The 27,597-nt window shown below is 38.8% G+C and overlaps 2 long non-coding RNA genes across 2 annotated transcripts in view; both read right to left on the bottom strand.

Moving 5' to 3' along the window:
* LOC137079036 (uncharacterized) overlaps positions 1-27,083 on the bottom strand; it is a 52,106-nt gene extending 25,023 nt beyond the window's left edge. Inside the window, exon 1 of the long non-coding RNA XR_010905393.1 lies at positions 27,010-27,083. This is a non-coding gene — a long non-coding RNA (uncharacterized lncRNA). The remainder of the gene's footprint in view (positions 1-27,009) is intronic.
* Positions 16,663-17,273, bottom strand: LOC137079498 (uncharacterized). Its single transcript, XR_010905527.1, has 3 exons — positions 17,148-17,273; positions 16,903-17,016; positions 16,663-16,798 (listed from the first exon to the last, which is right to left on the bottom strand). It is a non-coding gene; the product is annotated as an uncharacterized lncRNA (long non-coding RNA).
* Positions 27,084-27,597: the final 514 nt, after the last annotated feature.

The following is a 27,597-nucleotide window of genomic DNA, read 5'->3' as shown; positions in this document are numbered from 1 at the left end:
GTTCCAATATAAGAGTATGCACATGATATCCCAGTAGATGGCGTGTAACTGTATTACACCAACTGAGTGGCAAAAACACTGAGTGGCAGGATTGGTGTTCGGCATGAATGCTGCAAAAACAGCACAACACCCAAAACACATCTGGGAAAGGGTTAGGTACAAATAGATACAGTTGATTGCACATTCAACAATAAATCAGAGCAATCTTTGTACAACCTTCCGAAAGCTACAGAAAGACAAACAAATAAATTGCTGCTATTCGCAGAAACAACCTGAATCCAGACATCAGAACATTTTATGTTAGATATGTAAAATTTTGGGCTAAAATCATATACTAGGTCATATACTGTATTGACAACTCGCCAATTAAATATTTATATTTTTGTTAGCGTTTATTAAAAAATATCCATTGTAATGAGCATTGTGTTCTACAAAGGTGGATGGTTAAATAGACAAACCCAGTTTTTCTTCGAAAGCAAATGTGTACAGTGCAGAACTCTGAATTGTCTGGCTCATGGTAATAGCTAACAGCTATCCAAGTAAATTTAAAAATCTACACAAAATATAATTTAACAACCAGTATATACATTAATGTCCTCAACACTTTAATTTCACCAATAAATCCCAACTAGAAGTATGACCACACATCAAGTCAGATGTTATGTCTGAAATTCCTTATTGTTAACAATTTTTAAGCCTGGGTAATATGACGATTATATAATCATCTGGATTTAGAGCTACCTAAACTGTATTTATAGTATTTGTTTAGCAGATAAAGTGTTCACAGTCTTTGCTTTATATGATTCCCCGGCATCGGAATCAGGTACATATAAATGTCTGAAAGTCCAATTCCTGGCCAAACACTGGTTCTTTGGCGAGTTGTAATAATCACTGTTGAATCCAAATACATTTAATTTATTTCAGGAAAAAAGAAGCTTGTTTTGCTCCCCTTTCTGCAATTTCTCTTATTAAAGTAAGCCCTGCTCCAGAATGTTTTGCCACTTAGTCCAGCTGAGGGTCGTGTCCCAACGGGAAAGTGACACCAGCGCACACCCTCTATTAAAGAAAAGAGACTGGCCTATTGCAAATCCAAGTTTACATTAAAGCTTTGTATTTTGAGTTAAAGTCTATTTGTGTCTGGATTTGCAAAATTTTATTTTTTTGTGCAGTTAAGTTTATATATGCTCTCTGTACTTTTACTTTTTGTTAACATCAATAAAAATCACAAACTATTGTTGTTCAGCATGTGTTCTCTGCAGACAAATTTTGATTTTATCCATTGGGTCAACATTTTTGCATTGTCTGGAAAATATGAAATTTTGACTTTTTCATTACAAATTTAATGATGTTTATAAAATGAAAATATTTACATATATGGAGGCACACTTATGTAAAATATATTAAACAGCTGCATTAATATATAATTCAAAAGATTTACATATATAGAAAACTAATATATTAACATATAATAGAAATTAAAATATGCACATATATTGCAAATTATTGTATTAACATATGTATAGCTAAACTTATTCACACATAAAGGAAATAAAAAATATTAATAAGGTGCCAATCTATTTTGATTTAAGTAATTTTAATAAATGAAAATCTATTATTAATATTCCACACGGTGTAACTTCTTTGTGGGTATTTATGTGCTCAAATGCGTATTGCAATAAATGTTTCTATCACTTCTCTTCTTGGTATTTACTGCAAGTCCTCGGGTAGTGTTGCACAGATTTACAGGAGTGAAAATTATTTTCATCCCGTTTGTACACAGATTATAGCATGCACAATGCGAGGGTAGATAAATAAATGGATTTTTAATATCTAATTTGTCACATGTTAACCCGTTGACACTTAGCTATTTAGTCCTACAATAAAATATGGACCTTTAAAACTATAAATTCATAGCCCCACATATTTTATTAACAGGGAAATACTTTATACCGCTTTAGCACTTTATACAATTGGACAACAATCTCGTTTAAACGATTGATCATGCTTTAAACTAAAATTAGCCGTTTGTGTTCGGAGGTGTCCAATACTACAGTTAATAATTAATTATCATTTGCGTAAAATCCGGGTTTGTGCTGATCCACCGAACCTGATGAAGAAGCCAAATGTTAAACAGATTTATAGCCTTAATTATGCCGGAGGTACCGTCACCAAGCGCTCGTTTTTGCGTTTTGTTTCATTTAAAACAATATATGAATCTATTCCGTGTGGTTCATTCATAAAATCGCACATTAAGGAATGCGCATGCGCAGGCTTGAAGCGTCTACGCCAATAAGACTTGTTGTATTGTAAACCAATGAAATTGCATGTGGGCGGAGCGACACGTGTCGCCCCACCCCAATGTGTCGCCCCGCCCCATCGTCCAGACTGCACTCTGGGGTACTTGCATAACTTTGCTTAGTGGGTACTAAATTATGTTTTTGGAAAATGTAAAAATGCAGAATGTTTCCTGTGATGGGTAAGTTTAGGGGCAGGGGCAGTGTAGGGGGATAAAATGTACAGTTTGTATAGTGTAAAATCCATTACATCTATGGATAGTCCCCACAATACACAAAAACCTAACGTGTGTGTGTGTAAAGATGTCGTTAGCCACACTCAAAAAAATGAACTTATGACGCTGTTCACTTTATTTAAGCAATTCAAATTGATTTAACACCATTATATCAGGTTTCTGGTTCAAATGTAATTGATTCATGTTAAACTGACTTAAAACCGTTACTCTTTGACATAAATTGATGTGTTTATTTTGAAATAACATGATTCAATCAAGTAAGCTGAACAAACAGGACTTTCACTTCACATTATGCTTTGCAAATGGGCTGAATTTGGAGAGTAAATTCTTAAATAAAGTGCTATTTTATGCATTTCTAATGAGATAAGAAAATGGAGAGACTTTTTAATGTTTAATGTTTTATGTTGGTATTTAAAAGTTTGTGTTATGTTCGTGTTTTTGGACGTTATCATTGTGGTGAAGTGTAGAGCGTGTGCTTGACATCTACATAACTCCAGACACATGATGCGTATTCTGGACACCATTCTCTGGTTTGCACCCGATGGCAACACAGCGCCACGGCTTGTAATGCCACGGTCGCAAAGGGGGGTGATGGTAATGTATGCCCACAACACACCATGTGCTGGACACCACGGCACCAGAGCCACGTATGACACACTGAAACAGGTGGCATATGGGCCTGGGATGCATCAAGATGCGGCAGAGTATGTTAGAGAATGGCTAGTTCGCTGCCATTTCCAACCAGCAAACCCGAACCACAGAGCCCCACTGCAACACAGAGGGACCACGTTCCCATGGTCAAACCTACAAATCGACCGGGTAGAACCCCTGCCCAGGTCCACAAAAGGCAAAAAGTACTTTCTCACAGTGGTGTGCCAGTTTACCAAGTGGGTGGAGTGTCAACCAGCACCCAACGACACCGCCCAGACCACGGCATACCACCTGATGAATCACATCTTTTTCCTGTCAAGATTGCCACTGAGAATCAACTCAGACAGAGGCATCCACTTCACTACTGAGGCCATGCAACAGATCTGGAAATGCACACAAACGCAAAGGGGGGGGAGGAGCCCAAGCCCTCTGCCTAACCCTCTGCCTTTTGAGAAAGAAGGCCTTTAACGAACACAAGGCCGTCTCTGAAGGGATTCTCAAAACCCCAATGACTTTGAACTTTGAAACAGAGAAACCAAAGTGGATCACCAGAAGGCACCCAGCCTGGCCACAATGCGAGGCACCCTCTGGAAAAGTTCCTAGTCAGCATAGGACATAAAAGTGTCAAGATGCACAGTCCATCTTCCTAGGCAGGAGACCTAAAGGACTGACTGGCCATTGCGAGGAACATGGTTCCACCCAGGGCTGCAGAAAGCCCACAGCACACCTGCACCACACAAACGGACTTCTGGATGACAGGTGACGCACCGTCAGGGCACCTGCTGCCTCGGCACCTGCTGCACAAGCACAGAGACCTGAACTTGGCTACTGTCTGCCTTATCTGCCGTGGAACGACCATCACTCCAGGAGACACAAACAACTGGAGCCTAACATGGCTATGGTGTGTCTGATCTTCCTGAATCTTTGATATCGCTCATTGTTGTCCATAGGAGGGACAACAACTAGCGAAAGGGGGGATTATGTAGCGACTCAGGCGAATCAAACACACAATCGCCAGTTACATTTAACAAATATGTTTTGAAAGTTGTGCTTGGTGGCAGACCTTCCCCCAACACAACAGAGAAAGATTCTTCGTTACCCTGGAAACCATCTGATAAGATGTTTTATGGCTCAAAAGAATTTGGCCACAGAAAAGTGCAGGAAGAGTGTCTTATACACAAAGAGTTTAAGACACAGAGCTTTTGCCTCAAATTATAGACAAACCATCTATAAATGAACATGCACCCCAGGACATTATATGTAAACACATAACTGTTTTGTAAAATGTTTCTTCTGTATGGTATTTTGCATCTTTTTTATCTTTGTCTTAACAAATTACTAGTTCAGATAACCTCATATGTGTCATGTCTCCTATCAAATTAATGCTCACTTCACGACTTACACTTCCATGTATATCACTTATTCAGAAAATGCAGTGTGTGTTTGTTGCATTAATTAGAGTATGAATGAGACCCACTGATTCGAGTGAAACAAAGAGCCATAAAATCTGCTGAGGAATTTCCCGCCTGGAAATCCCAACAATCTCATTGGTTAAGTCTAACCCTGGAGGGTGGGACTACTTCCAGACCTTAAAAGACCAGTGGAGACAATCTTCTCTCTCTTCTCTTCTCTCGCTGGCTGAACCAACAAGTCCCCCCCCCCCCCCCAAGCAGGGAGGGGCTCCAGACACCGAGCCATGTGCTGTGTGGGACCAGAAACCGAGGCCCACCACACTATGGGGCCAACAGGCCTCATCTCTTCCAAAAATCTTCTCTTCTACAATCCGATCTTCAACAACACGAAGCACCGCTAGAGAAAAGCTGCTTCCCTCCCGACCTCGGAAAGAACCACCGAACGCGCAGAAATACACACACACACAAGCGAGAAGCCAAAACGAAACCAAAAAGAATGCAAGTATTCTTCTTCTTATAAATTCAAACTTCTGTAAAGAGGGTGTGTTATTTTCCCGTTGGGACAAGTTAACTCCGTGAAGGTCGTATTTGATGAACTGAAGGAAAGCTGCTTCTTACCCCCCCCCACTCTCTTTGTCTCTCTCTCTCTCTCATCTCTCTCTTTTATCTCTCTCTAACTTCAGTCTATTCATTATTCTCTTTTATGTATTCTTTCGTTAATATCTATACTTCTACTCTCTTGATGCATATTTAGTATGTACTTTCTGTGTGAATTGTAGTGTTATTTTTAGTCTGTGTTTATTAAACCTCCAAAGGACATTTAATGAGTTGAATCTGTTGTTCTCCCACATACACAAAGTCAATGAAACTTGCGATCTAACGTTACCTAACTGCTTATGCTACTATGTTAGTAAAGTAAACTGTATGACCATTTGAAATATTGAACTTGTCCTGATCAGTAAAGTTAATGTTTCTTATGCGCTCGTAAAGCAGTAATCCCTTATTGAGAATTGATTTGAAAAGTCTATAACTAATTTGCAGGACAAACTTAGTAGGATAATTTCAAGCAATTTCATAAAGGGTTACTTGTATTTAATTAAACAATTTTCCCTATCGGAAAATTTTAATACGTAATGAACAACTGGCAAATTATATTCATAAATTCATGAATATTGAATATTAAATCCCTTTTGAGTTAATTATTCCCCGAGATATTAAACTCATAAGTCATTGTTGTTACATAGGTAAGAATGAGAAATACTAACGTAAATTTTGATATTTAACTTGGTGAGACAAATAATAACTAACTGAATTAGTAAATCAAAGAAAAACAAAACAAACAATAACTGGAAGAAATTAACAGTTATAATAAAGTCTAGATGTAAATAATTTTTTATGAGGCAGATATAGATTTGACTTTGTGTGTGAAGATCAAATCTATGTGAATGCATTTAGCTGTGGCTATGTGTGTATCATGCCCCAAACATGGTGAGGAGGGTTTACAATTGTGATGTAAATTTGGTCCTGTCGAACAGGCAGCCAGCTGAGAATGTGAGTGAGGTGTGGTTGGCTCAACATCTCCCCCCACCAATGTTTGTGTTAGAGAGCATGATAAAGTGCAAAAGTCAGAGTGACTGAATCCTGCTGTGATGAAAACATTTTCATGGTTAATGCAATTGTAAATTACACTGTAGCCAAAATGGCAATTCTATGCTCCTGTACATGGTTTTACTCCAGCTATATGGAAAATAGCAGAGTTTTCCACTTAGGAGACAAACAAATTCAACATAGAAACACATGAAACTTAAAATTGCTTTACAATTCAAGTACTAAAGTTATTCCAATTTTCACAAGATACGTGGCCTAGAATGGATAGTATCTACAACCTTTATCCTAAGTGTTTCATACAACACTTACAGTAAAGCAATCATGTGTTTTAAAGAATAAACTTAACCAGTCTATGTGTATTTATTAACACAAACAACTATAATATGTGTTCAATGCACACAATGCGTTGGTACAATTACACATTTGAAAATACAAACAGGATCATTGCAATTTGGATATTAAACTAATAAACTCACTGCTGTTAGGCTGCTAGCCCACTAGCCAGTGAGGTTAATAGTTGAAGGCCTTGCATGAACAATGCAGTTAACTCACTGAGAGTTTTACCTGCAAATGAGCGATAATCTTTGCCCTTAGAAAGGAATTTCCTATCTTTCTGAAAGTAAGGTGGAGGTCGACCTCGGCCCAGTGACCAGCATTTTACCTCTGAATGGCCTATTTTCTGACAGGAACTGCAAAACCTGTTCTCTTTGCCATAGGTTTGTCTGCTATGTTCTCCTGGAGTTGGAGGATTTTTATGACTCTCTAATGCTTGAACACGAAGCGTACTGGTACATGACTCTGCGCTATTGCCGTGCTGCATCACCTTAAGAACTGAAATAGGCACACTTCCTTGAGTTGCACATGCATTTTCTGAACTAAACGTTTCAGATTCATTAGATTGAACATGCGTTTTAGTCCCATCGCTGTTAAGCGTTTTGGAGATGGACTTTTCAGCTATTAGCTTAGCCTTGAGATCTGCAATGGTCTCCTTGTGATTTTTACACTTCTCAGTCAGGGCTAACTGATCAGCTAGTAATTTATCTAGCTGTGCTTGAAGATATTGAATCTTTGCCTCAGACTTTTCTGCTTCAGCATTTTTAGAATCAATTGCTTTACATTTAGCCTCTAGACTTGATAATAGAAATGGTGTCACAACATTATGTAGCCTTTTACAACTTATGAAGTTTAAAGCCTCAATTATTTCACCATGTTTTGATTTCTTTTGGTGTTTGCCAATTATGTCCCACCATTTAAGCATTTTATCATCTGAACTGTTGATTCCAATATCCTCTTTCTTAAGTTTGGACAAGATAGGCTCAACTTTTTCGCTCCATAAAGCAAACAATATCTCACTTTTATCAAAAATGTTCCCTTCCATCCCGAGGTGATATTCTGAATATTCTCGGATTGTACAGTAATGGGACTATTGAAGCTGTTTAAAACCTTCTTCTTGGATGAAGTTCTGTTTCATGCAATTCATAAACAATGAAAACAGACTTACCCAATCCTTAGTCAGAAGGCCAGCTTTAATCCAAACACAAGATCAATTGTGGAAAAATGTCCTTATTCTGATGAATTTCAGAAAATTCACTGAAAGGGATCCCGGGTTTTCGGCACCATCTGTAAGGGTGGATCCCGGGTTTCGGCACCATCTGTAAGGGTGGATCGCCTACAGTGGTTCTGACTGCAGGGTTGCCGAACGACTAAAGAAACGTTTTCAGCTTGATGGTAGAAAACTGTACATTTCTTGTCTATAACCACCCACTGCAACTTATACCAACGACGGAAATAAGCGCAGTTACAATAGCAAAATATGTGGGAGAGCGTTGCTTTAATGTGGCTATATTGTATTGCAATAGGGAGCACTTGAAAGTCAATACCAAATCAAAACTAGTTAGCAAATCATTTATAATTGAAAGAATTTAATGACAAAATCCGGTTATGGTTACACTTAAAATAGTTACAAAATAGATGAATGAGATGATAAAAACTTATACCATTAATCGTACCCAGCATGTGTAGAATGTTACCTGAGAGATAGGGAGCGATAGGGAGAGATAGAGAGAGATAGAAAGATAGAAAGAGAGAGAGAGAGCAAAGAGAAGAGCCAAAGAAGGCCCTAGAAGAGACAGCCAGAGAAAAAGACAGCGTCAGAGGAAAGAGACCCCCAGAGAAAAAGAGAGAGACCGTCAGAGGAAGAAGACCCAGAGAAAAGACCTCGAGCAACAGTTGCAATCTTCTTTTATACATCCCTTGACCATGTGACTGAAACCCTGAGACCTTCAAACTGACCAGTCAGACCAGACTTCCCCCACTGTACTACAGGTGTGGCACCATTTGGCCTACAGGCCCTCAACATCTCTTTGTCTTTAGGAATCCCAAACAGCCCCACTGATAAGAGAGAGGGGGGTGGAACACAGTAAAACAAATGTCTTTGTTCAAAGAAAAATATCAAATATCTTTGATTATTTTAGATTATTTCAGGTATACTGGCAGGAGTGGGTGGGGCTTTGAATGTGATTATGCCTGTGGCAACCAATAAACACACAGGTGCCAGAATTATGCCAATAGTAATATACAAATCATAACCATAGCCAATGAAAACCATCAATAATGCACCCGTTAAAGGAATAATAAGTATAATGATGGGGATTATGATGTAACATTATGATGTAACAAAATACGAGCAGAGATCAGCGGATATTTCAGAGTCAGAACTCCCTCCAGAGCCACCAGCTGTTGCAGGTAAAGCCCACAGACTTTCAGACAATAAAACACAAGGAATGTAATGAAGTTAAAGACACTGATAAATCTAAGAAATATTGTCACTATATATGGATAGATGAGCAGTTGCAACAGGTCACAGAGGAGGAGGAGGATGATGAAGGCTGAGATCCGGCCTCTGGTCTTTCTCTGACGATGCACAAAATAAAAAGCCCAAATCAGACACGGCACTCCCACACACAGAGCAGTGATGAAGAAGATGGACAGTGATTTCATAGGGTCTTGTGGACTTAACAGACACGCGAGACCAAAAGTGCACATGAAGTGTCCCATTTGGGACAGGGCCTAAGGCTGCGTCCGAAAACCGTTAATAAAGTCAAGAGCCCTACTAAAGCAAACACTGATCTCCATAATGGTGACTTAAAAATGGTGACTCTTTCCTTCAGTGATTCTGCTTGTTATCATCACATGTCTTCACTAATGGCCAATCATCACTTAATTAATCTCTTAATTATCTCATTACCTTTAACACTTCTTCAGAGTTACTTTTAACACTCTTGAGTGTGGAGCCAAATAAACTCTGAGGAGAGTTAATTTAACACTGGAGTTTTTGCTGTGTGGGGAATTCTGGGAATGTCAATTTACGTTTTTTCACTGTTAATTACACAATGCCCTATTCTTTTTCACGTCGTAAAACTGTAAATTTAACGGTATTTTACTGTAAAATATAAATAAACCATTTTTAACCGTAATTACCACATTTTAAACCTTTAAATTATATGCTGCTGTCCCGTAAAATCTTTAACGTTACTGCCGTAATTTTTACGGTAAAGTTCTGGCAACCACAGCTGCCGGTTTTTTACCGTAAATTTTATGGGGATCTGTATAAAGTGTACACTGTAAAAAAAACTACAAAAAACTGTTATTTTTACAGGAAAATGCTGGCAGCTGTGGTTACCAGAGAATTATGAAACTATGCGCACTATGAAATTGAAAATTAGGCGGACAAGTACAAGTCTGTGTTCGAGGAGGCACAGTTTTTTTTTTAATTATTAAAAATAAATAGAAAACCAGTAAGTATTACATTAAAATGTAAAGCATAAGATTTATGTATGTAAACTGCATATACATTTTCAATGCATTTGGATTATTTTTACAGAGACAAATTAATAAACTGAAGGTGATTGATATATGCCAGTTATACGTAAATGAAACAGTTAGGAATTATGTAAAAGTACACAGAAAAACGCCCATGTTAAATTAACACTTCCTAGTGTTTATGTGTGTGCTCACTACTGAGTTAAAGTACCATTGAAGCAGTGTTGAAGTTAATGAGATAATTAAGAGATGATTGAGCATTAATGATGAACACCTGATGATAATGAGCAGAATCACTGAAGGAAAGAGAACCACGAGAACTACAACTGACTTCAGCCACAGCTTTAGATGAAATCAACTGAAGATAAAAGAAGACATTAAATCTCTGAAGATCTCATCAGAGGATTAAACAACTCCACAAACAGCATTACCAGCTTCACACATTACCAACCAGACTGATTTTATTGTTGTAATTTCTGTTTTAATTAAAATAATAGTTTTATTTGAAGTCACCATGATGGTGAGCAGTGTTTGCTTTAGTTGGGCTCTTGACTCTCCAACATTAGTTTTCTGGCTGCTTTAACTGTGTTTGTAAAGCACTTTGGTTATGGCATGGAAAGCCAGAAACCATGGCCAGGTGATTTGGCTCTTTAATGATGATTATATAATCATCATGTAGTGGCTGAATTGCTAACTCATTCAGATTCTAATGCTCTGGTTATAGAGGTAATGTGTTAATTGTGTAATAAAAGCCATGTGGTTTACATTATTACCTCATGCATCGTCGTGGCAATCAAACAATTTGCAGGACCAAAAATAAGTTTAATATATGACATTATGTAGAGAAAACACAGACATCCAGAATCAGTGTGTGCATCTCTACAATGGTGACAAAAAAAATAAAAAAAATAATCACAATTCAGATGCATAATTTATTCATGCCGCAATGCATGCTGGGACCCATGGGAGAGTTTTGATTGGTGGTACCCAGCATGCACTGCAGCATGAAGTTTTCATTGATTGTCACCATTGTTGAGATTCATACACTGATTCTTGATATCTGTTTGTGTCTGATAAGTGCCATAGATTAAACCTTTTGTGCACTATTTGTTTGTTTTTTTACATTCTGAATATTAGATTGCCACAACAGGGCTCATGCTATAGAATCAACTGGCCACTATTATGATAAAACAAAATTAATAACACATAAACAGAGTCTTAGATTCTGAACAAGACCAGTGATCACTAGATGATGATTATATAATCATGAACAAAGAGACAAATCATCTGACCATGTTTCTGCTTGGCTTTCCATGCTGTAACAAAAGTGCTTTATAAACACAGTTAAAGCAGCCAGAAAACTAATGTTGGAAAGTCAAGGGTCAAGAGCCCAACTAAAGCAAACACTGCTCACTATCATGATGACTTCAAATAAAACTATTATTTTCAATAAAACATCAACATCCACAGAAATAAAGTCAGTCTGGTTAGTAATGTGTGAAGCTTGTAATGCTGTTTGTGGAGTTGTTTAAGACTATGTGCTAAATTACTAGAGAATAGTGGCACCATCTCAAGAATGATGGATGCCATCCTTCTTCAATAGGTCAGGTCTGCCCCAAAAACTTTTCCAATTGTCTATGAACCCTATGTTATTTTGTGGACACCGATTAGACAATCAGCCATTGAGTGACTTAGCTCTAAAACAAATGAATGTCCCTTTTGCTATAGACACACACCTAATGGATTATTAGGAGCACCACACTAATACTGTGTTTGATCTCATTTTGCCTTCAAGGGATCCCCTGGTGTTGAGACTTGTATGGCTTAATATAACATAAATGATGTCTCTTACTGAATTATGTAGTAGAAAACCCATGAAAGATCTACGTTATTTTAAAAAATCGATTTTATATTTGGACCATGGGCGGCGCCATTTTGTTTGTGTTCTAGGTTGATGACGTAGATTGGTTGAACTCCTCAATCAGCTGGCGTTACCCGTAGTTATTTTTACCACAACGCAACTCGAAAATTGTTTCAGAGTTAAACAAAACCAATGAATTGCTTTGTAATTGTACTTAAAACACACTCAAACATACATGTGCACACAAACTCACCTACACAAGTCACAAACAGATTGGCGGGCGCGCACACACACCTGACAGACTGCGCTGTCTCAATCGAGATGTTGGGCTGCTCAGTCTCCACGACAGGGGCTGAATCTGAAATCGACCCCCTATACCTTGAAATAGGGCATTATTTGAAGGGACGGCCATTTGTAGTGTTGTCCGACACCATAGGGACATGTTCAAGTGCAGTCATTCAGTCTCACGTTCACCGCAATAACGAGTGTACAGCCGATTTACACACAACAGCTGTCCGACTTCACGCACTCGATCGTCTTCATTAACTCCTTCAAGTTGTATTAGTGAACAAAAGTAGAGAAAGTAATTTGTGTCTTAAAAGTGAAAGTTTAAAGATTGAGGTTAATTCACTGAGCGTGCTCAAACTTTAATGCACAAACTAATCCCATGCATCACCAAAACATCCTGCCTCTCTTCCTCACGTTAACTTAACCCATCATCCTACCTAGATATTTCCCTCTGCTGTTCACATTAGGCATTACAGTTAATCTACTGCATATCAACAGTCTATCTATGATATCAACACAGGGAATAGTGATGTATGCGCGCACGCAGTGCGTGTGTGTTTGCGCCGATCTGTTCGCGCCTCATATGTGTGTGTGTGTGTGTGTGTGTGTGTGTTCGCGCCGATCTGTTGGGGTGTGTGTGAGTCTGTGTGAGCGAGAGAGTTTGTGTCCACATGTATGTTTGGGTGCGTGAAGTCGGACAGCTGTTGTAAATCGGCTGTACACTGCGGTGCAACGTGAGACTGAATGACTGCACTCGAACATGTCCACTATGACGTCGGACAACACTACAAATGGCCGTCCCTTCAAATAATGCCCTATTTCAGGGTATAGGGGGTCGATTTCGGATTCAGCCCCTGTCATGGAGACTGAGCAGCCCAACGATTGACACAACGCAGTCTGTCAGGTGTGTGTGCCCGGCCGCCGATCTGTTTGTGTAGGTGAGTTTGTGTGCACATGTATGTTTGAGTGTGTTTTAAGTACAATTACAAAGCAATTCATTGGTTTTGTTTAACTCTGAAACAATTTTCGAGTTGCGTTGTGGTAAAAATAGCTACGGGTAACGCCAGCTGATTGAGGAGTTCAACCAATCAACCATCAACCTAGAACGCAAACAAAATGGCGCCGCCCATGGTCCAAATATAAAATCGATTTTTTAAATAACGTAGATCTTTCATGGGTTTTCTACTACATAATTCAGTAAGAGACATCATTTATGTTATATTAAGCCATACAAGTCTCAACACCAGGGGATCCCTTTCAGAACTGCCTTAATTTTACATCGTATTTATTCAACAAGGTGCTGAAAGCATTCTTTAGAAATGTTGGCCCATATTGATAGGATAGCATCTTGCAGTTGATGGAGATTTGTGGGATGCACATCCAGGGCACGAAGCTCCCGTTCTACCACATCCCAAAGATGCTCTATTGGGTTGAGATCTGGTGACTGTGGGGCCATTTTAGTACAGTGAACTCATTGTCATGTTCAAGAAACCAATTTGAAATTATTCAAGCTTTGTGACATGGTGCATTATCCTGCTGGAAGTAGCCTTCAGAGGATGGGTACATGGTGGTCATAAAGGGATGGACATGGTCAGAACAATGCTCAGGTAGGCCGTGGCATTTAAACGATGCCCAATTGGCACTAATGGGCCTAAAGTGTGCCAAGAAAACATCCCCCACACCATTACACCACCACCACCAACCTGCACAGTGGTAACAACCCAGCCAACACACCCATGTGGGGCCCAAAGGGGTTGCACATGGGCTGATATCTGGGGCCCACCTGGGCTAGCCAACTGGGACCCAGCCAATTTTGTCCTCAGTTTCCATGGAGAACTGCATGGGTGGGTTAGCCCATATGGGTTGATGATGGGTCTCTTAATGTGCTCATATTGGTAACCCAGGTCGTACCCATTTGGGGTCTACATGGGTCTGCCCATATGGGTTAATGACTGGACCCAGATAGGATTTATGTAGCGCTCTTATGGGCCACAACGGCCCATATATATATATATATATATATATATATATATATATATATATATATATATATATATATATATATATATATATATATATATATATTAGGGGTGTAACGGTTCACAAAATTCACGGTTCGGTTCGATACGATCCACTGGTGTCACGGTTCGGTTCGGTACGGTTCGGTATGTTTTAGATACAGCAAAAAGAAAAAATTGGCAGAAATTACCTTTTTTATTATTATTTTATTAAAACTAACAAAGTATGATTTTTTTGTTGTTGTGTGATTTTACCCATCTTCTATGTAGTTACAGGAATAAGACATTAGCTCTTTACATTAGCGTGTGCGGTGTGTGTGTGCGTTGCAGGAGCCCCACACCCTGTAGTGCTTTACATATGCAACAGCGGATCAGTTGCGGACTGCAAACGCAGCATATCACTAACACAGCATTTATTCATTATTTTTTATTTAAAATCCAAAAGTTTTTACTGAACATGCCTCGTCAGAATTCCAATTTTCTTTGTTTACTCTTTAATAGAAGTCAGGTTACGGAGCCTACTACATTTAAACAACATTTTATTAAATTCATTTATTCATATTTATATACTTTAGATTTAGCTCACACAAGTGGCAAAACATTTAAACATAGTTTATAGCCTTAAATCACAAACATTTTAAATTAGAAACTTACAATAGTCTATTCAAAAACAGCCGACTCTAGTCTTTACTTTCGTTTTTACACCCTTTTAAAAGAAATCCTGCAGGTCAAAAAGAACTTTGCTTTTCACCTCCAAGAAAGTACGAGTGCTCTCCATTATGGCACATTTTTTTTAACCTAAATGCCAGGTAAGGTGTCGTTTTGTTGCTTTACTTGAGAAAAAAAAGGCCATGTGTTGACTTTGAAACAAGAGTATATTTTAAATGAGATGCATCTGTGGTGAAATTACTAGATTTTCGCGTCAGTACATGTTTATTTTAATGCGAACAATGTTCTACCACTTTAATGCAGCAACGCAGCGCAGCAAAAATAGACTCGGTACGAAAACGATCCGTGCACTGCTGCAGACGCAACGCTCCTGGAACGGACTGACGGACAGCACCCGCGTGCAGTTTGAAAGCTGTCATCCGTTAACATGGGTACGGAAAAAAATACGCACCGCACACGCACTGCAGACGGAGTATGTGTGAAACGGGCGTTAGGTCTCATATCCGCGGCTATAAATGGACCACTCGCCGCGGTGATGTCTTTTGCCATTTGAATAAGTTGGAAATGTCTGTCTAAATGCTGCGGGAATAGTTTGTGGGATAGTTTGTGGCTGTTTCTCCTTTTTATCGTCTTGTTGTCGGCGTAAAGACAACAAGATCGTCTTGTTGTCGGTTTTGATTGACATGACATTATTCCCGCTGCTGTACCATCAGCAAATGCGACATACCGTTGTTTTTTAATCCATCAATCTTGCCAACACCATCATAGCTTGCCAAGAATCCAAAATTCACCCAAACACCAGACCTGTTGGTTATTGGAGGATCTTCTATTTCTGGTTTGTTAAACGCAATAGTCATTTTGCCACGAGCATTCAGCGCGTAGCCTACTGAGTAAGCGAGCACCTGACTGAGCAGCCTAAAACATATTTGGTGTTTTTTTTTTTCTTTCACTTCGGCGGTGTCAGGGGCATTGGCTGTTATGTCGTTTTGGTTATTGGGCTACCTTGTTGAACGCATATTATTATATTTCACACACTTTTTTATTTTCCAAATCTAATTAATTAGTCCAAGAACCGCTCGGTACATAATGCGTACCGCATACCGAACCGAAAGCCTCGTACCGAACGGTTCAATACGAATACGCGTATCGTTACACCCCTAATATATATATATATATATATATATATATATATATATATATATATATATATATATATATATATATATATATATATATATATGGGCAAGCATAGTTTCTGTTTGGGTTATCTTATAGTGAACCCCGTAATACAAACATTACATGCAATCCTCTAAACCAGTGTTTTTTAACCTGTCCTGGATGACCCCCAGCCCTGCACATTTTGTATGTCTCCCTTATCAGACACACCAATTTAGTTTTACCATCTCTACTTGCGAGCTGATGAGTTGAATCAGGTGTGAAAAATGATGGAGACACAAAATGTGCAGGGCTGCTGGTCCTCCAGGACAGGTTTAAAAAACACAGCTGTAAACTACACTAAAATGTTAGTTATTCAACAGAAACCAGTAGTTCATGCTATATTTTATCACGCAAGGGTTATTATTTTTTTTTTGAAAATGACTAAATTACATTTACAACTTTATATGACAAAAGTACCACAAAAAAAAAGCTCCTGACAAACATAATTTGACAAAACTTGTATTGTTTATATACGCATATCTGTACACAAAGTTTATGCATTTCACAGACAAAACAAAGAAAAAAACAGCGCAGTTCCTCACTTCCCTGTCGTCGCTCGCCCAACGGCTCTTTAAAAAAGTTCGAAATTATGAACCATTGTGTGACTTTTTTTAAATTCTCTTTTTCACATGTAAAGCCTTTTGATGCCCCACATCTAGTTGATCTTCATGAAATGCTCAGCAGGGTCAGACAAAAACAGATGGTGAAGAAACAACACAAACTGCAAAATAATTAAGAATTATGGTGAAGATTTAAGTGTGAAAACATCAGAAACCCTTAAAACCTAGTTCACACTGCCTGATTTTTGCCCCGATTTTGACTCACCGACAGGACCGTATCTGGACCAGTCGGCGATTGAAACTCCTGCTGTGTGAACTGCGTTCTGACTGAAAATTACATCTGCGATGACCGGCATGACAGAGTGAGATACAACGGGAGCTTCAGGGAGGAGTTATAGAGCAGAATATCAGTATTTTAATAGATATATTTACAATTATCAAACAGAAACAAAGGCCAAACATTTGCACATCCAGCCACAGCAGCAGCACATTACAACATTATTTATTTACCTCAAACTGTCTTTGCAGAACTCCTCTGTCTTTCCAACAATTTCTTCCGCCATAATCTTTTTTCTTTTTCTCCACAAATCAGCTTACATACAATTTGAAGCAAACTTTTTGCAGTTTATCATTTTTAATAACAATTCCAAGTCTTGCGGGAGAACTCTGGTCTGACGCACGTGTGATCTCGCCTTGTTTACTTGTCACACCGCACGTGTAGTTGGGAAACGTAGTTTGCGCACCTGAGAGAGAGAGGCGATTCTTCCTCTTGTTCAGTCATGCAGTGTGAACTCCTCTATCGTCAAACCATCGTGCAGTGTGTGGACAGCAGTGACTGAATGATACCCCAAACACTCATGCAGTGTGAAAAGAGCAGTGACCCAAGAGTTTGAAAATCATGCAGTCTGAACTAGGCTTTAGCCTCCAGCACCACCGGTTTCCAGAACTTCAACCTACCTGGAGTCCAGAAGTAAAGGTGTCAGGATCTCAGAGACCTCAGTTAGCTAAAAAATCCTAACAAAAATGACCCACTTAATAAGAATCACAATGTGTGTGGCTGTGTTTGTAAAATACTCGGTTATGGTTTCAAACCTGTCTTGGAGTACCACCAGCCCAGCAGATTTTGTATGTCTCCCTATATCTGACACAGGTTTCAGGTTTTGCAATCTCTACTAATGAGCTCATGAGTTGAATCATGTGTGACAGATGAGGGAGACATACAAAATGTGTTAAGTATAAAGTGAAGATCCTGCTGTAACCTATTAACAAGGACTCAGTATTACACCCTTCAGAAGACATTCCAACTTATTTGGAACAGTGTTCTAAAGGGTATATTTTGTGCAATTGTTATTTGAATGAGCACTAAATAAAAAAGGGGAAAAAGCACAGGCAGCCATTACTAATCGGAAACTAGTGGTTCTGTGCCTAAATAAAATGTATTAAATATTTATTCAAAATTAAACATTTGAGAATGGAAATATTTCACTCAATGTGTACACTTTTATAATAAAAGCTAAAATTGTCCCTGTATGGCACTGTGATCACAAAATAAACTTCTTTTTTACTTTTATATGGCAGAACATTTGGTAAAATTGCTATTGTGTTGGAATTTTTAGATTTTGATATTTAGATTAAAGTCACATTAATTGTGTTCAAGTGTCAAAATAACAATATATTTTTTTTCAAGGGTGGATATTTGTGTACTATCTACCCATGTAATCAGCCTTTGGAATTGACTGTGTTTGCACTTGTCTTGACTGTGAATGCCCACTCTGTACCCCTAGCCCATGTTTAATCCACGTGGACCCCACATACTAAACCATTAAACTTGTTTGGCACATCTGTAAGACAAGCTTAACGTGTTCTTTTTAATCGTTTTTTTTTTTCTTTCTTTCTTTTCAGTAACTAAAAGTACAGCCATGGAGGACAATTATGACAGTGATCTCTTCATCACTACCACAAGTTATGCTGATTTTTATTATAACATTGAAAAGCCTTCTAATCCAAATTCACGCTATGATATCAGACTTTTTAATTTGTGCATCGTCAGAGAAAGACCAGAGGCCGGATCTCAACCTTCATCATCCTCCTCCTCCTCTGTGACCTGTTGCAACTGCTCATGTATCCATATATAGTGACAATATTTCTTAGTTTTATCAGTTTCTTTGACTTCATTTCATTCCTTGGGCTCTATTGTCTGAAAGTCTGTGGGCTTCACCTGCAACAGCTGGTGGCTCTGGAGGGAGTTCTGACTCTGAAATATCCGATGATCTCTGCTCGTATTTTCTCAGCCCCCTGTTACATCATAATCTCCATCATTATACTTATTATTCCTTTAACGTGTGTATTATTGATGGTTTTCAGTGGCCAAGTTTATGGTTTGTATATTTATATTGGCATAATTCTGACACCTGTGTGTTTATTGGTTGGCACAGGCATAATCACATTCAAAGCCCCGCCCACTCCTGCCAGTACACCTGTCACTGAGAACAGACCAGGTGCAATGCTGTTTCTTGTCTCCACAGTTAACTTAGTTGTGCTCTATATCCCAAATGTGTTGATTAACTGTATCCCTCTCTATGACACATCTTGGTTTAGGATGTCTTTCTGCTTGTTGAGTTTGACAGTGATTTCAGAGCCTCTCCTGTGTGTGCTGGTCTGCAGAGAGAATCTCAACACTCAGACAAATCAACCACACATAGAGCTCAACTCCGCACAGACGTCAGTCTGAACTGAACATCCAGCAGAGAATTGTTTAAACACACATAGGCCCCGATCACACAGAACGCGTTTTTGCAGCGAGAGGCGCCTTTTTTGAATGGATTTTGGTTGGCAGAGAGCGCGCTGCTTATGCGCCCTGGGCGCCTCGCGTTTAAACCGCTTGCTGCGCCTCACGCTTTTGAAGGAACGCTCTGAGCGCATGAAGTTGAAAAAAATGTCAGCTCTGAGTGGAAAAGCGTGCAACGTCATCGCGCTTATTTTCTGTTGTCCAATCAAATGAATGAAGAGGCGGGCCTTCCGTTGTGTTGACCGTTACATTGATTTGACTGACAGTACAGGTGATTCGGGGGTTGCCTAGAAACATTAAAGCGCACTGCTCTTTTTTGAATGAAAATACGCCGACCAAAAAAGGGAGTGAAGTGCGCCTTGCGTTTTCGAACCTGAAAAATGCGTTCGGTGTGATCGGGGCCATACATAGCTTTGTATTTTTGCTGTGCGCTTTTTTTTCATAAAATGTAATATGAATGGAACTGTTTTTAATTATGCTTTAATACAGCTAATATGTCTGTAAAATATTCTTATTAATATAGTTAGAAATAAACTTTACCTGTGTTTATTAATCTACATAATGACTGACTGTATCAGTTTAACGCATTGATGAATGACTATTAAAAACATTCTCAGACTCATTCACTTCATGCATCTGTGTATCTGCATGTATATATGCTTATTGTATGTATGTGTAAAATGTCATTAGAGTTTAGCAAGACTTAGAAAACCTGTGATTGCCTCAAATTTAACAAGTAAATTAGTTAATCATATTTGAGAATAAATATCAAGTCAAGTAACCTTTATTTATATAGCGATTTTTAGAAAGCAGCTTCTAAGTTGTTAACAGGAAAAAAATGCAACAGAATTTGATTCAGCTGTACAGTCGTTCTGGAGAAAACGGTGATGTTATTCAGCTCAGTTCAATTATCATATAATGCGGGCAGATCGGTAATATTGTTGAAATGGAAGTGGGCCCCAACTGAGCAAGCCAAAGGCGACAGTGGCAAGGAACCAAAATTCCCTCAGGGCCAGAATGGAAGAAATAAACCTTGGGAGAAACCAGCCTCAGTCGGGATGGCAGATCTCCTCTGGCCGATGAACAAACAGTGTATGATGTTTGTTATGGCAACATTGCAGGTCTTAAGTCATATTAGGTAAATATATATTCGTAAGATAATTTGAAAGATTTGAGTTGTCTTGACGGAGACAGGTTTATTGAGGATATCATGTCGATGCGGCATTTATAGGGGGAGTTTAATTTTAAATTTAAAGCAAATTTAAAAGTACTGCCCACATTGACACTATCACCAAAATTAACATTAAAGAGGTGTGTAAACTCGCAAGTACGATGTCAAAGGCAATATTTTTCTCTGGTCCCCTCCCTGTTAAAAGGAGTGATGAAATAGTTAGCAGATTATCATCACTCAATGGCTGGTTGTCTAAGGGGTATCTGCAAAATAACATATGGTTCATAGACAATTGGAAAAGTTTTTGGGGCAGACCTGACCTATTGAAGATAGAGAGCATTCATCCCTCCTGGGCTGGTGCTGCTCTTCTCTCTAGTAATTTGGCACATAGTCTTAGAGCTAAACCTTGACTCACTGGGGCCCAGGTCAGGAAGCAGACAAACTGGCTAAACCAACCGTCTGCTAGCTGTCTCACGTCACCCGAGTCAGCTAATTCCCAGCACATAGAGACGCATTTGCCTAGATATTATCACATAGAGACTGTGTCTGTTCCCCGATTTAGTAAATACAAAAAAACATCAAAACCATCAAAACCATTCAACAGTAAAAATGTAATTGATGTCCAACAAATAAACAGCAGATATAATACAGACGAACAATTGATAAAGCTTGGGTTGCTGAATATTCGATCCCTTTCGCCAAAAGCGCTTATTGTTAATGATATGATTATAGATCATAACCTAGATGTGCTGTGTTTGACAGAAACCTGGCTAAAGCCTGACGACTACATTACTTTAAATGAGTCCACCCCCCAAGATTATTGTTATAAACACGAGCCACATCTGAAAGGTAAAGGGGGAGGTGTTGCTGTAATTTATATCTTCAGTATTACTCAGAAGTCTAGTTTCAAATATAATTCCTTTGAAGTTTTGGTGCTTTATGTAACTTTGTGTAGTGTAAATGATAAATCCCGTTTGACATTTGTGTTGGCTACAGTATACAGGCCACCAGGGCACCATACAGACTTTATCAAAGAATTTGCTGATTTTATATCAGATTTAGTAATGGCTGCAGATAAAGTACTAATTGTTGGTGATTTTAATATCCATGTTGACAATGAAAAAGACGCATTAGTATTGCCATTCAGAGACATTCTAAACTCTATTGGATATACAGGACCCACTCATCGCCATAATCATACTTTAGATCTAATAATGTCACATGGAGCAAATGTCGATAGTAACTCTACATGTAGGCTAATCAAGCATGTTGAGATTGAGTAATTGGACTTGCAGGAGGCCTCATCATCAATCTGTCTTCCACTTCTGTGTTGTTAGATGTCCTTGGACCAAGGAGTAGCATGTGTTTCTATTAAACTGTAGCTCATACACCAACAATGACTGATGTTTTGGCCGTAAAAGGTACAGTAAATCTGTTTGAGAAAAAAATTAGGGAAAAACACACATTTTGTATCTGATCAATTATTAATGATTAATAGATTGTTGGCGTTTTAACTTTTGGTAAAGGAAAATACACATCAAGTCTTGTACTTGTACTTGAGTACAGATTTTCAGTACTCTTTCCACCACTGCCTGTTATGCACACAACACCTAATTAGGCTCAATCATAATGAAGCCAGCAAAGCAGTTAAGTTTATTATTTGGTCAGGGAGTTCTTAGGGCATCTGTAAGGGGCCTGTATGCAAAGGCCTTGTTTCACTGAGCGGCAATGGCACCACACTGCTGTGTTCCCCAGTGCACCTCATTGCACAGGAAAAAATCATACAGAGGACAAACCTTTCATCATTTCCCAGAAGATAAGAAACTAAATCGAGAATGGATAAAAAATATCAGAAGGGATTCTTGTCGTAATTTCTGCACTTTACTGCAGACAAAGTTTAAAATACTCAAGCAATAGCAAGACTGGGACATGTCAAGTCAGCTTTATTTAGCGCTTTATTTAACGCTTTTACAATTGTTCCAAAGCAGCTTCACGGTGTTAAACAGGACAATATTGCAACAAAATGTGATTTGGCTGTAGTCATTCTGGAGAAAACGGTGATGTTATCAGCTTATTTTAATTTATCATATAGTGTCAATGTGGGCAGATCAGTATTATAGTTGATACAGTTAATTTACATGTGGGAGATATGTGTATATATAAGCTACTGGATCTTCATATATGTAAAATAAAATGCCCATTTATCTAAATAATAAAGTACAATTGTATTACACATGGATGATGTATTTCATAACTTTACTATTGGTCAGAACATCAGAAAGAAATAAGTCATTCAAAAACATTGATAGGCATACTGGTCTAGGTTTGCAAAGGTAACTATGTACATTTATTGGTATGGAGGAATAGAAATGGCCTGCTTGTATTAATGCATTACATGATTTTGTTACACACACTGCAGGCAGAAAGTGAGTGGCACAGAATGCTGCTACTGATTAGTACCGTATCGGAGTCCAACTTCCGGGTTTGTGTACCCCTCAACGGGGTTAGAATTTTCAAAATGGCCGCCAGGTGAATAAGGCGAATAGAGACCCTGGTAAGGCCTGAGCGGGACATAATCTTCTGGGATGATCAGGGCAGGGCTGGACTGGGGCTAAAATTCGGCTCTGGCATACCCAGCACATCCGGCCCATGAGTTCCCCGTGAATGTTTTATACTTCACATTTCAACCAGATGATCCTACAGTCAGTGTTTGTATCGCTGCCTGTCTGACAGACATTTCTGACTGGATGAAGGAGCATCATCTTAAACTCAATCTTGCAAAGACAGAATTACTTGTTTTCTCAACCAACCCAGCACTTCATCAAAATTTCTCCATTCAGCTTGGTTCATCGACCATATCTCCATCAAGGACAGCCAGAAACCTTGGAGTTGTGATTGATGACCAGTTAAACTTCACTGACCACATTACTGCAACAGCCCGGTCCTGCAGATTTGCTTTATACAACATGAGAAAGATTAGACCCTTCCTATCAGAACAGGCTGAACAACTCCTGGTTCAAGCTCTTGTTCTCTCCAGACTGGACTATTGTAATGCTCTTCTGGCTGGGCTTCCAGCATGCACTATCAAACCCTTGCAGCTGATCCAGAATGCAGCGGCGAGAGTGGTCTTTAATGAGCCGAAGAGAGCGCATGTTACGCCTCTCTTCATTAGACTGCACTGGTTGCCAATGGCTGCTCGCATCAAATTCAAGGCACTAGTTCTCGCCTACAAAACAACCACTGGCTCTGCACCAATATACCTAAACTCACTTGTTCAGACTTACACACCCTCCAGAAGCTTGCGTTCTGCGAGCGAGCGGCGGCTCATGGTTCCACCCCAAAGAGGCATGAAATCGCTCTCACAGACATTTTCCTGGACCGTTCCCACCTGGTGGAACGACCTGCCGGTCTCAATTCGTGCTGCCGAGTCTGTAGCCATTTTTAAAAAACATCTTAAGACACATCTTTTCCAATTGCACTTGACCAATACAGAATAGCACTTACTGATCACCACAGCAACGACCAAAAAGCGCACACTCCTGGATCATATCTACGTCTCTCCGGATTTGTGCCTTCAGGCGGGTATGTTACATAGTTATCATAACTATCAAAATCCAGTGTTCTGTATTTTGCGTACGTGAGTTTCTGTTGTAGATGGCTATTGCTGCGCGTTTAGCTAGAATACAAAACCAACCCACTGGGCCACTGAATCTGCATTAACGACAACAGCTGGGGCAACAGCCTTAGTCCTAATGGGTTGTTATCATAGCTATCAAAATCCAGTGTTCGGCATTTTGCGTATGTGAATTTTTGTTGTAGATGTCTAAAAAAAAAAAAAAAATGGTGTACTGTGCTAATTAATTGAGATTTCTTACAGCTCTTACAGGTTGTTGGCCTTGTCTGTTTCGTTGCTTCTATTACTCTCCCCTTTTTTGTAAGTCGCTTTGGATAAAAGCGTCTGCTAAAGGATTAAATGTTAAATGTTTTTGCTGGGTTGGGCCCTTAAATGGGAATATATAAATAAAACTAGGATAAGGACAAATAATGATAGATATTATCGAATTTGCTACAAATGCAGATAAACTTAATATTGCTTTTTTGTCACACAAAAATGCCCTTGGCAGTAAAGCACTGATGATTTTGAGCTAGGATACAGTAAAGTAAATTTACTGCTTTTAAATGCTGTCAGCATTTACTCATTCTCGTGTCCTTCCAAACCTGTATGACTTCCGTGGAACACAAAAGATGTTTTGAAGAATGTTGGCAACTAACCCATTTTGGTTAGGCTACCATTTGAATATTGTATGAACAAAAAACAGACTCAAATTATTTTATTTTATGTTACACAGAAATAAATTCATTCAGGTTTGGAATGACATTAGGGTGAGTAAATGATCACATTTTTCAAGAGTTAACACATCATTTAAGTAAGACACTGATATCTATCTTTCATGAGGCTATTACATTTCATTAAATCTATTAAAGAAAGTTAATACAACTTTTAAAGAGGAAAAAAATCTTTGTCCTTAATTCATGGGATCCAGACTTTAAAGCTGTTTTATAGACTGTAGTTTAACTGTATGCCAGTTTCATTTAAATGTAAGATCATGGTAGTCACAGTGTAAAAAACATAGACTGTACAAACCTTGCGCCTCATTATATGGCGATATGGTTTCTAAAACTATACAAAACATATATAATAAACCATTATATTTGTAAGTAAAAAAATTAAATAAAAAAAAATTAAACACCTGTAGAAAATACGAAAACAGCCTCTATAAAAGTAATTTATATTCTGCAATATTAATTTAAGTAATATAGCAAAATTTTTAATAAATGTTTCTTCCAAAACACCATATTTCTTCGCTGTTAGCAACAATGTAAGTTGTGGTTCTGCTAAAGTGAAATGTTTGTGTGTATTGCCGTTTTCCACTATACCTCATCATTAACACATGCTCGCGGCTGTTTTCAGCTGATTCAACACAGAACCTGTAATGTTCCCATATCATACGATTGTATAAAACAAAATTCGGAGTCAAAGTGCTGTATAGAGCAGCATTTAAACACAGCGTGCGTTCGTCAGCGGCTGCGTTGTGCGGATATTCTCCTTTGCAGATCCATGCGCTTAAATACTAATAAATAAATAAATAAATAGATCAAAAAAACACCTAATATGGAGGGGAGGTCTCTCTTGCTTCGGCTTGGCAATTCAGAAGACAAACCAATGGGCCGCTGTCGCTGCATGTTGTCAGTGGTACAAAAAAAAAAAAAAATTCTCTCAAAAACACTACCGGCCCCAAAGTGTGTCGGCCCACCGGGCAAATGCCCGGTATGCCAGATTACCAGTCCAGCCCTGGATCAGGGCATATTTCCTGTTCCTCGTCTCCAACGCTCCAGCGATCCCGTGTCTCAGGCCCTGTCCCTTCATGTGCCCTTTCGGTCTTGTGGACTTACAATGGCTGTTGCGTGCGCGTGTCCGTTGAGTCCACGAGACCGCAGGGTGTCCCATTTTACATCTCAGAAATGTGCTCACGAGCACCCCCTTTGCGGCCGTTATGCGCACTTCAGCCGAGTCCGCACTGGTGCGAGCTACGCAGAGGACTTCTTCCCGGCAGTCAAAGCGGCATTACGTCGTGAAAGTGCGGACTCAGAGGAAGACCGTGAGGGTTTTGGGTGTCATTTGAGACAGGGCCAGAGTCTGCCATTCTCCCAGCCATCTACATCAAGACGTATCGTATTATCCTTTGTCATTCTGCCCGGATCCTATCTCCTCATTATCCAACCCTGCCATACTCATCCTGGTCCATTGTCCTGGTCCAAACTCTGTGTCTCCAGTTCTCCGAATCATCTCTGCCACGACTGAATTTTGAATTAATGTATTTTTTGGAAAGATATTTTTTAAAAATATATATTTGAATTAAATTGCTTTTTAAAGATCATCTTTGTCGTTCAATTTAAAATTGAACAACAAAAATTATCTTTAAAAAACAATTTAAATGTCACAACATACCGGTAAACAAATCAAAAATATATTTTTAAAAAATCTCTGAAAAAAAACCATCTCTCCAAAAAATACTTTAATACAAAATTGTTACATAGTACAACAAACATAATCTTTAAAAAAAAAAAAAAAGTCACAACATACCGGTAAATAAATCAAATATATATTTTTGAAAAACATCTCTCCAAAAAATACATTAATACAAAATACACTCATGTGTCTGTGGTGGACACTTTTTCTCTTTGGGCTCTTGCAGCCCTCTCCCCTCTACGGTCATGTGCTCCGGTAAACCACTTCCCCAACGCCATTTCCACTTCTTTAGATTCTACATCAGATTAAACAGCAGAAACCAAAAATACAGACCACTGTACAATCTGTGTTATTTTTCTGGCAACATAATATTTCAACGTACCTCAATTTGTGAATGTCTGATATGAAGTTCTCCTTGAAGTCACAGCAGCAGTGCTTTCTGAATCGACTGTTAACATTTTGAGCGTGACACAAGGCCTTTGCATTCAGGCCCCTTACAGATGTCCTAAGAACTGCCTGACCAAATAACAACTAAATACAGTAACATTCGTAAAGTAAAGGATATGTGAGAGAATTAACAAACTTAACTGCTTTGCTGGCTTCATTATGATTGAGCCTAATTAGGTGTTGTGTGCATAACAGGCAGTGGTGGAAAGAGTACTGAAAATCTGTAGTCAAGTACAAGTACAAGACTTGATGACTTGATGTGTATATTCCTTTACCAAAAGTTAAAACACCAACAATATATTAATCATTAATAATTGATAAGATACAAAACAAGTGTTTTTCCCTTATTTTTTCTCAAAAAGATTTACTGTACCTTTTACAGTCAAAACATCAGTCATTGTTGGTGTATGAGCTACAGCTTAATAGAAATACATGCTACTCCTTGGTCCAAGGACATCTAACAACACAGAAGTGGAAGACAGATTGATGATGAGGCCTCCTGCAAGTCCAATTACTCAATCTC

This window comes from Pseudorasbora parva, chromosome 6 (assembly GCF_024679245.1).
Source record: "Pseudorasbora parva isolate DD20220531a chromosome 6, ASM2467924v1, whole genome shotgun sequence".
Lineage (NCBI taxonomy): Eukaryota > Metazoa > Chordata > Actinopteri > Cypriniformes > Gobionidae > Pseudorasbora > Pseudorasbora parva.
Note: the sequence above shows the minus strand (reverse complement) of the source record. Positions and strands in the feature narration are given on the sequence as shown.